General features: G+C 44.7%; 1 protein-coding gene across 1 annotated transcript in view; it reads left to right on the top strand.

Moving 5' to 3' along the window:
• The first annotated feature begins 3,817 nt into the window (after positions 1-3,817).
• Positions 3,818-10,003, top strand: part of LOC122557721 (aryl hydrocarbon receptor nuclear translocator-like protein 1) — a 29,498-nt gene continuing 23,312 nt past the window's right edge. The window contains exon 1 of the mRNA XM_043705632.1: positions 3,818-3,824. The gene's annotated coding sequence lies outside the window, so the exon portion shown is untranslated. The remainder of the gene's footprint in view (positions 3,825-10,003) is intronic.

Consider the following 10,003-nt stretch of genomic DNA (forward strand, 5'->3'; position numbering starts at 1 on the left):
CCGCTCTCTGCTGAGAAAAGACCGTTGGCGTCGTGGTAAGTTCTTTATATATCACTTACCTTCCCGACCAGCTCTGCACTCCAACCTCACTTCCGCCCAGCTCGCGCCGCTCTCTGCTGAGAAAAGTAGTCATTAATGTAGTCTTTTCCTGTATAAAGTTCCTAATCTGAAAATAACGAAAGAAGTCCCTCCTATATATGCCATATTTCTGCTAGAAAGACATCATGACCTTCCCATCAAATAGATCTTCCAAACAGAAGGCTCCTCTATGAGGATCTGAAACCTGAATACAGGTTGAGGTAACTAGTTGTCGTCAGGAAAAACCACTTAACAGATGTTTGTAATAACTTAGGTAGCAACAAAATGGCTTCTCACTGCAAATCATATGACAAAATGGCTTCTAAGCTGCAAACTGACAATTCTGCTAAAAGCATAAATGGCTTTTAATTCTGCTGTAGCTGCATAATTGACTAACCACAGTCTGCTTCAGTAGAGACAATGCTCCCTTTATAGCATGGAAATAACTAGACCAGATAAAACGTTACTGGCCATCCTAACTAACCTTCAAATGCGGGTGCAATGGCTCGGTTAGTGAGATAAGGGTGGCCTGAGTGTTGGAAAACAAAGTTGGTTCCTAGGAAATATAATTGGACAAAGTAACTGCCAAACAAAGCAATATTGTGCATTGATTAGTAATTGTCTGAATGTACTACGCAATCATACCCTGTACCTTTCTTTAAGAAAGGTATAAAAATGTCTTTGTTTTAAGCCATGTGCGCAGCTCATCTGAGGAACACAGAAGAGTACAACCTCTGTGTTTCTGGAAAATCTGTGCCCGGCTGTATGAAGAGATAAAGAATGAAGTCTTAAAGGACCAGACTGATTGTGAGTGTTTATTGACCGATTGCGGAACCGAGAGACCCCGCCAGGGGTCCAGATCTTCATCTGGTGCTGTGACTCGAACTCGGTATGTACGGATTGTGGATAGCAGTGTAAGAGCCTTGAGTCCTCCACTATTGAATGGCTGGCCAGACGTGGGTATTTTCTCCGTTTGGTGTTCCTCGCATTCAAGTCGGGGTTGACTCGAACCCTTGCTGTCTATCCTCTATGTCCTGCCCGAAAATATCAGTCCTGGTAAGAATTTGTTAAAAAAGAGTCGGGGACTCCCACTAACAGGTCAGGGACCTACAGATCACGGATCCAAATAGAGTCAGTGGCTCGAAAAAAAAGGAGTTGGGGACTCCAGGTCAGGGACTTGAATAAGGAAATACGTCAAATGTGTTGGGGACTCAGATTCCGTTGAATTGGTGTTGTCTAAATTGATTCCCAAATTGTTCTGTGAAAGCCGAAATAAGGAAGTATCGTGGTACATTATAGCGAGATTGTTGAGTGTTTTGGAAAGTTTAGAAGGGTTTGCGGAAGTCATTAGTTTTGTTATTTGTTGTCAGGTTGTTAAATAGTTAAGGTCTTAAGTCAGGATTATAAAAGGAAGATTGTTTTAGGATGGTTAATAATATAGACAAGACGGAAGATCCATCTTCTTCATTGGTGAAACTATGTGAAAAGTATCTGGAAAAGTCTGAAAGCCTGCAAAAACTTTCTGGCACCTTAAATAAGACATTGGGTGATGAGCAACGACCACTGGGCGGCCCTAAAAGTACTCAGTTGGTTAAATCAGCCCAGCAATTGATTTGGCGACAAAACCTGGGCTCAAAAACAAAAGAATTGATTGGGCTGTGGCGGCAAAGAATTGGTTTTGTGTTCATGGCAGGATACTGCCACCTAATTGGTAATTGAATTAACTAATGATGGCACCATGAAATCTATTGAGGTCTCAAAAATGAATGTGCTCGAGTTAAATGTCAACAGAAACAAAAAAAAGAACTGTGCAGTTCGATGGTTGGCCTCGGTTTGGGTGAGGGAGACAATGAAAATGCAGATTCAGATGATTGGTGTTCCTATCTGTATCTTACACTGCCACCACCTCTCCCACTCCCACCTAACCCACAAGTGAATCTTAATCCATCCCCGGTTATTCCAGTCCATGCTGAATCGACAAGTCAAGCGCCCCAAGTGCCCCCTGCCCTAACCCTTTCCCTACAGACTATTCAATCTCCTGCTTATCAAACTGTTGTTGCACCCAATTCTCAAATTCCCATTGTTCCCCTGCCGCCGACCCCTTTATTTCTCCCACCTGGATTCACCCCGCTATCACCACTTCTTCTCATATTCCTCAGATTCCCGTTAGTTTGGCAGCTACAGCTTGTCCTCAGGTATACATTGCTGTTCCTCTGCCCCCTCTTCAGTTTACCAACCCTGTTGCTTGGAGCACCAACAATCAACTAAAATCGAGATCTTGCCAATCTTCTGAAAGGTCTTATACTGCCTTGCCACAACTCATTCAATGATCAGAAACCCCGCTAAGTTCCTCTTCTGAGGACTCGGCAGATGAAATACTCACTCCATGCATGTTCCCTATGAGAGAATTGCCGAATTCACAGGCTGGCGCTGCTGGTCAAAACACCTCTACCCATGTTTACAATCCCTGGAAGCCTCATGAAATTATGTTCATTCTCAGTAATGCTCCAGACCGCCACAAGGCTTCCCAACAGTTTGTTGATTTTCTAAACGCCACAATTAAAGTTTATGTTGGCACTGCCGAGGACCTTTGGGCCCTTATTCAACACTTACACCCTCACTGAATACGCCCGTTTCACTGAAAGTGTTGGTTATAATGATTTTGCTGCCCTCTCCAATGCCGTGACTCAGGATCACCAGCATCAGGATGGTATCCTTGCTGCTGCATCCGCCATACTGGCAAAATCTATTGACCTTACTCGCATCCTCGAATTTCAGCCTAAAAGTAAGGAGTCTGCTGAAGACTTCCTTGAATGCTTCCTAGAATGTTATGTGTCGTATTCTGGGGATCAAGCTTTGAATTTCCATGTTGTCAATACTAAATATAACTCTGATGTTGAACTGTCTGCCACCCTCTGTTGCCAGTGCAGTCAAGACAAATAACCTGAACTGGGTCGACACGAATCCTAATCAACTTCACCGTTCCGTTAAGGTTTTGTAGAAACATCAGAGCGAAGACAAGGCACCAACCCCATGTAAAGTTGGAATTTGTCGTCTGGGAGGAGACTTCTCAACAATTACCTGTACATTGCAGTAGTAATCCTTCAATCTTTCGAGGCCATGGTCGTGGATGTGGTCGGGGTATCCCTCCCAGACAAGCTGCTTCAATTGTGGCTCGTGACTGCCCAACCCGAGGCTGCTTTAACTGTAGCCGCCCTTTTCATTGGGCTTCTAATTGCCCTAAAGGGGCAACAGGGGGAACTAAGGAGGCAGATATGGAAATTACCCTCAGGACCCCTATGCGAGAGGCAGAGGACAACTCACAAATTTATTTGCAAAATAACCCCTTTTCCCAATGACTATGTAACTTTCCTTTGAGGTCTGTGTCTTACAAGCAGGAACTACACTCTTACTTAAAGTTGAAAACAGATGGTACCCTTTTCTGACTGACATGGGAGCCTCAATGTCCTCGGTGAAATCTGACATGAACCTTCCAATCTCTAAGAAGACACAAAAAGTATCTGGCTTTCAAGGAGAAACCCACTGTTATCCAGTTTATGATCCGGTTCCTGTTTATTTCCAAGGCTTTTCCCTGGACAACTGCTTTGTGATTATTACCACATTATCCTGCAATCTAGTGGGGTGAGATCTGCTGTGTGTCGTTCCAAGTTAAACACGGCTGTTCCCCTGATGGTGTCCAACTTGATTCTGACACAACTGATCACCAGCTGTATGTTTCCACTAAACTCCAATGGTGGTCACTTGACCTTGATGCCCAAAGTTCTGGAAGTTCATGTTCTGATCGGACAGGCCAAGACCAATCCCATGAAGATCTTTTAGGGATTTAGTTGGTACAGAATGGACGATACAGATCCTGGCTCAGGTCACCGGGTTGGAGGGTGAAGCAGATTATGTTCAAATACTACTCACCTATGGAAACAAGCAGATACCTCAGCCCCTTGCATCACCCGGAAGGTCAATCTGCCTCATCATGCTAAAGACCTGAGCCCTTTGGCCCACCATGCAATCACCAGAGCTGAACCCACTGCTATCATCTACAAACACTCCCAGAAGGGATGATTATCCTTTATTATCCAAATACTACCTCTCACAGTGCCACACTCCTGCATCATGAAAGTCGGGATGTCCTTGATTTAGTCCACTCTGATATATGGGCTGAAACATCCTCCCATGTTGGACATACAGAACGTGAACCCTTTCAGATTGCTCTAAAACCAAATATTACCCTACCATTCATCCGCCAATACCCACTGAAACAACAGGCGATACCAAGCCTCACTGCTCTAATTGATGACTTTCTCCGCCAAGGCATCTTGCTCCCTTGCCAATCAGCCTGGAACACTCCAATGGCTGTCCCAAAACCTGGCAAGCCAGACTAGTAGAGACTGGTTCAAGACTTAAGAGCAATCAACGCTATTGTCCAGCCTCTTCATGACCTGGTCCCAAATCGAGCTCATATCCTACCATCAGGCACTAAATCTTTCGCTGTTGTTGATTGCAACATGCTTTTTTCTCTCTGCCTCTTCATGAAGACAGTCAGAACTTATTCGCCTTTACTTTTAATGGCCACCGGTTGATATGGATTTGACTACCTCAAGGCTTCATACATTCTCCAACCCTTTTCTCTCAGGCCTTATAGAAACAATTACAGTCTCTCACCCTCACAGGTAGGGCTGCACTGATTCAATACGTAGACAACCTCCTTATTGCCAGTCTAGATGAAGAATCAAACACTCTGATTTCATCCTCCTCCTCAACTGTCTGAAATGCCTGGACTATTTGTCTCTCCAAAAAAGGTCTCAATTGCACAATGCCAGGTAAAGTTTCTAGGTTTTATCCTGTCAGCTGACTCCCGCTCTCTCGAACTGAGCCTTATCACTCCTATTATCAACTTGCCAGTCCCAACAACTGTGAAACAGGTACGCCAGTGACTGGGCATGGTCAACTTTTGCTGACAATGGCTCCCTAACACTGTGCTCCTTGTTAAGATGTTGGCCCCTTTTACTTGCTGCGAAACTACTTTTGAGCTCCCCTCAGAGGCAAAGCAAGAACGTAAACATGCCTTGTCAGAAGCTGCAGCTTTGGGAAGACCCCTCGATGACAGACCTTTCCAACTTTACTGCACTATTCTGGATGACTGTGCTTCCTCAGTTCTCACTCAACTGCATGGAGATCGACACCGCTCAATTGCCTATTTCTCTACTAAACTTGATTTTTTTCCCTTAGGACACCCCCGTTGTACTCAGATCCTTACCACTATTTATCTTAGTTCACCATCCGCAGAAAACCTCATACTTCAGCAGGACATTGTCATCTACAGTTCTCATGTGGTGATTGCCCTGTTAGGACAATTGTAAACTCAACATTTGACCGCAGCTCACCAAAACTGTTATGAGGTTTACCTCCTCAATAACCCCAACTGACCTTTAAGTACTGTACCACCATTAATCCTGCCGATTTCCTTGCACATACACCATCACCATTATCCACTCCAGATCACGACTGTTTTCTCCTCATTAATGAGGTCTTCCAAATTTGTCCAGATCTTTCTGACGCCCCTATCCCAGACCCTGACATCAATATGTTCACTGATGGTAGTTCTTCCACTGACCATACAGGGGCTTGTCTCTCAGGCTACGCGATAGTTGATGACCTTGGCTCTGTTCTGGAATCAGCTTCTTTTAAGATTTCCTTTTCTGCCCTACAAGCTGATCTTTTTGCCCTGATCCATGCCTGCATCCTCGGGATGGGCCTTCGTGTTAACATTTACACTGACCCCCGATATGCTTTCGGGGTTGTGCATGAGTTTGGTCAGCTCTGGAAAAATAGATGGTTTTTGACGTTTTCAGGTACTCCCATTTCTCACCGCCAACTCGTCTCAGACCTTTTAACTGCTCTTCTACTCCCAAAACAGGTTTTTGTTACGAAATGTGCTGCCCATACCACTGGTTAATCCCGTTGACATTGGTAACCATGCTGCTGCTGAGGCCCCGAAAGAAGCCTCTCTTATGATTGTGCTTAAAATGTTGAGCCAGACTGAAAGCTCTGACAAGACTGAGTTGACCTCAGACAAACTAATGCCAACCATTAAAGATGTTGTTACCGTGCAGGTGGATGCCTCTTACTCTGAAAAGCTGTTGTAGTCCAAGGCCGGCTGTTATTGTAATCCTGTTACTAAACTCAGGACCACTCCGGCTGGTCACATTTGTATGTCTGATGTTCTTGCCCTATGGGTCCTTGACTGTCTCCACAATGTTATTCATTGCGGTTTTCGCTCAACATCTGATCTCCTCTTCACCACCTGGTGGCACCCTTGCCTGCAGCAGATGGCCCAAAGTCTCAGTGCTCGATGCCTCACCTGCCAAGAACACAACCTAGGCAAGGGTGTGTCTTGCCCAGTGGGCAGACATCCCTCCCTGAAGGACCCTTTCAAGCCCTTCAGCTTGACTTCATTGAGTTGCAAAAGTGTCAGCACTGTAAGTATGTTTTGGTCACTGTTGACGTTTTTTTCCAGATGGGTTGAAGCTTACCCTACTTCCGACGCTACTGCCAAACCCGGTGCAAATATTTTGTTCAAGGAGATTATTCCCCGCTTTGGTATTCCCTTTTGCCTATGTTCTGACAATGATCCTCATTTAATTGGTGATATTAATGAGTAATTATGCTCTCATTTTGGGATCTGCTGCCAACTTCATTGTACTTATCACCCTCAGGCTGCAGGGCTCATGGAGAATTGTAACCAGACTCTGAAAACTAAACTTGCAAAATTGACTTCTGAGACAGACCTTTCCTGTGATAGGTTATTGCCTCTGGTATTGTTCCATCTACGATGCACTCCTATTGGTAAAACGCGCTTGTCCCCAGCTGAAATCATCTACGATCGAGCTTTCCACATGCCTTGGAATGATGCCTCCTCCCCTATTCACTTCTACCACATGACTGAGGACACGTCCTCCTATATTCCTTCCTTGACTAAAATTTTGCGAGATCTTCACTCCCAAGTCTGCGCTGCTCATGAGAAGCTCTTCTCTCTCAACAGTGTTCCAACTGTTGAACCAGGCTCCTTCGTTCTCATCAAGAATTGGACACGCTGTGGGCTCCAATCTCAATAGGAAGGACTCTTCCAGATCCTTCTCACCACCCCAACTGCTGTTATGGTCGCTGGGCCATTCGCCTGGGTTCACCTCCATCATTGCAAGGTCATCGCACGAGCCCCTGGCAAGGGGGTAGATGATGGAGATGGAGACGCTGGGGTACTGACAGAGAAACAGAATCAAAACAGACTGCTAAGATATAGCTGCATGTTTCGAATAGTAATTCTTTTTCTGTTTTAGATACCCTAATCCTTGATCAAGAAACGACGATTATGATGAAGATCGAATTGGACTCGGCGTCGCCAGCATTGGTGCTCAAGAAGGCACTGTTTACCCGTGTGATCCTGAGCAACCTGAGACTGTGTACCGTTTATGCCGAAAAGATGTCTTTGTGCGCTGAGAGACTGATTCCTTCAATACGTGGAACGCTACCAAGAAAGATTGCCACAATGGTCAACTGCATCAAGAAGATCGGACAATTCATTGACAAAACAAGTCTCAATGGTCTTTACCCTGGGCTGCTATGGGCTGCCCTGGTAAGCCTTGCCCCTATTCTGAGGTCTAAATTGGCACATCACAAAAGAGAAAAGGGGGAAATGTTATCTTTAACTGGCAATTAGTTTCTTCAAAGTCACGATAAGATATTCAGCCAGGATGATGTGTTATGCCCTCACATCAGCAAAGGACTCTTTGACCCATTCCCCCTCCTGAATCCCAACGATGGAGTATGGAATACTTCTAAGGTGTTTACCGGACATAACATTTCTTTTGACTAATACTTATCCCCACCTGCTAGTTGCTTGTGGACTTCCTCTAATATGTTAGGGGTAGCCTACCCCAATTGTTACGATGGTACGGGATTGGGGTGCACTTACATGAATGTGACTAAGACTATGCCATGCGCCTTGGTCAAATGTACCAACTGCTACTGATCTCCTGTGGGGTCTCACATCCCATGCGCATGCCTCCTGGAGGAGTGTGTCTCTGTTATTGCTGGTATTTAGTCTCTTTGTGATAAGGATAATGGCACCCACTTTCACTATGAGACCCCTAATGGCACCTCCATCTTCTCAATTGTGGGATGGAAGGGACCATTCTGGAAAGTAACAGCATCTCTAACCAAAAACCCACCTCTTTTTATTGAACAGCTTTCACCCTAAGTGCCCAGGGCGACCATACTTTGTAGCCATGGACTACCCGTACATCTGGGGTAGTCACAAATTCAGGCCTGCTTCTTGTCAGGAAGTTCCCTCCATTGTGTCTACTAAACAAATTTATTATTTTATCAATCAAGGCAGAGCAACCAACATCCTTGCTCATGATGAAATAGGTACTCACCATGCTGTAGCTATAGGGACACTTTTCCTGTCCAACTACCTGGGAATGGAGTTGTGGTTTCCCTACCAAATGTTCAGTTTTGCCTGAATGTTGTGCGCATTGGAGGGGTGCTAAGGCTTTGGGCAGCAGTAAAGCTCAGTCTGTGGGCTACGCATTTCTTAGTACGTTTTCCTTAAGAGGATCTGCAGGAATTATTAGCCATCAAAACTGAAGCAATCTTATTTGTGGTCTCACACTCTTGGGCAATGAGACGGCCTTGGAGTTAAGGATATGGTCTCAGAATTAAGTCTATTTTTCCAGCAAAACTGGTACGCCCTTGACCACCTACTCGCCAAAGAGGGTGGGGTTTGCGCCTTTTACAATGGTGCCTTTTATGATGGGGGTCACTGACCTCATCGAGAACACTACCAAGTGTGTAGATAACATCTGCACCTTCGTCAGTCAAATGACGGAAGGCACTGCATGGGGAGATTGGCGCTTTGGCTCATGGTACAATTGGTTGATAAATCTGGCCATGTATATTGGTATTATTTTAATTTGTCTCTTTGCAGGTATTGCTATTGCTAAATGTATTATTGCCAAGCTAATAACTTCTGTTGACAAAATCGCTTCCCTCCAGAAAATGCTTCTTCTCTGTCCAAATGAAGGTGATGAAGAGCATTTGCCTATCCCTACTTTCTCCTCCTCCTCGGAGGAAGTATAACAGTCACTAGCACCCATTTGATTGGACTGATATAATCTATGCCCTTCCATCCTATGGTATGGTCATGGAATGACCAAAGGTGGGAGATGAGGATCTGAAACCTTAATACAGGCTGAGGGAACTTATTGTTGTCAGGAACAATCGCTTAACATAACTTAGATGGCATTAAGATAGCTTCTCAATGCAAATAATATGACAAAATGGCTTCTAAGCTTCAAATTGACAATTCTGCCAAAAGCTGCATTAAATGGTTTTTAATTCTGCTATATCTGCATAATTGACTAATCACAGTCTGCTTCAATAGAGATTAGCAGACAATGTTCCCTTTACAGCATCGAAATAACATGGCTAGGTAAGACAATACTGGCCATCCTAAGTGACCTTCAAATGCAGGTGCAGTGGCTCGGTTAGTGAGATATGGGTGGCCTGAGTGTTGGAAAACAAAGTTGATTCCCAGGAAATATCACTGGACCAAGTAACTGCCAAATAAAGTAATATCGTGTATTGATTGGTAATTGTCTGAATGCATTATGCAACCATAGCCTGTACCTAGAGTCATAGAGATATACAGCATGGAAACAGACCCTTCGGTCCAACCTGTCCATGCCGACCAGATATCTCAACACAATCTAGTCCCATATCCCTCCAAACCCTTCCTATTCATATACCTATCCAAATGCCTCTTAAATGTTGCAATTGTACCAGCCTCCACCACTTACTCTAGCAGCTCATTCCATACACGTACCACCCTCTGCGTGAAAAAGTTGCC

This window comes from Chiloscyllium plagiosum, chromosome 16, assembly GCF_004010195.1.
Source record: "Chiloscyllium plagiosum isolate BGI_BamShark_2017 chromosome 16, ASM401019v2, whole genome shotgun sequence".
Lineage (NCBI taxonomy): Eukaryota > Metazoa > Chordata > Chondrichthyes > Orectolobiformes > Hemiscylliidae > Chiloscyllium > Chiloscyllium plagiosum.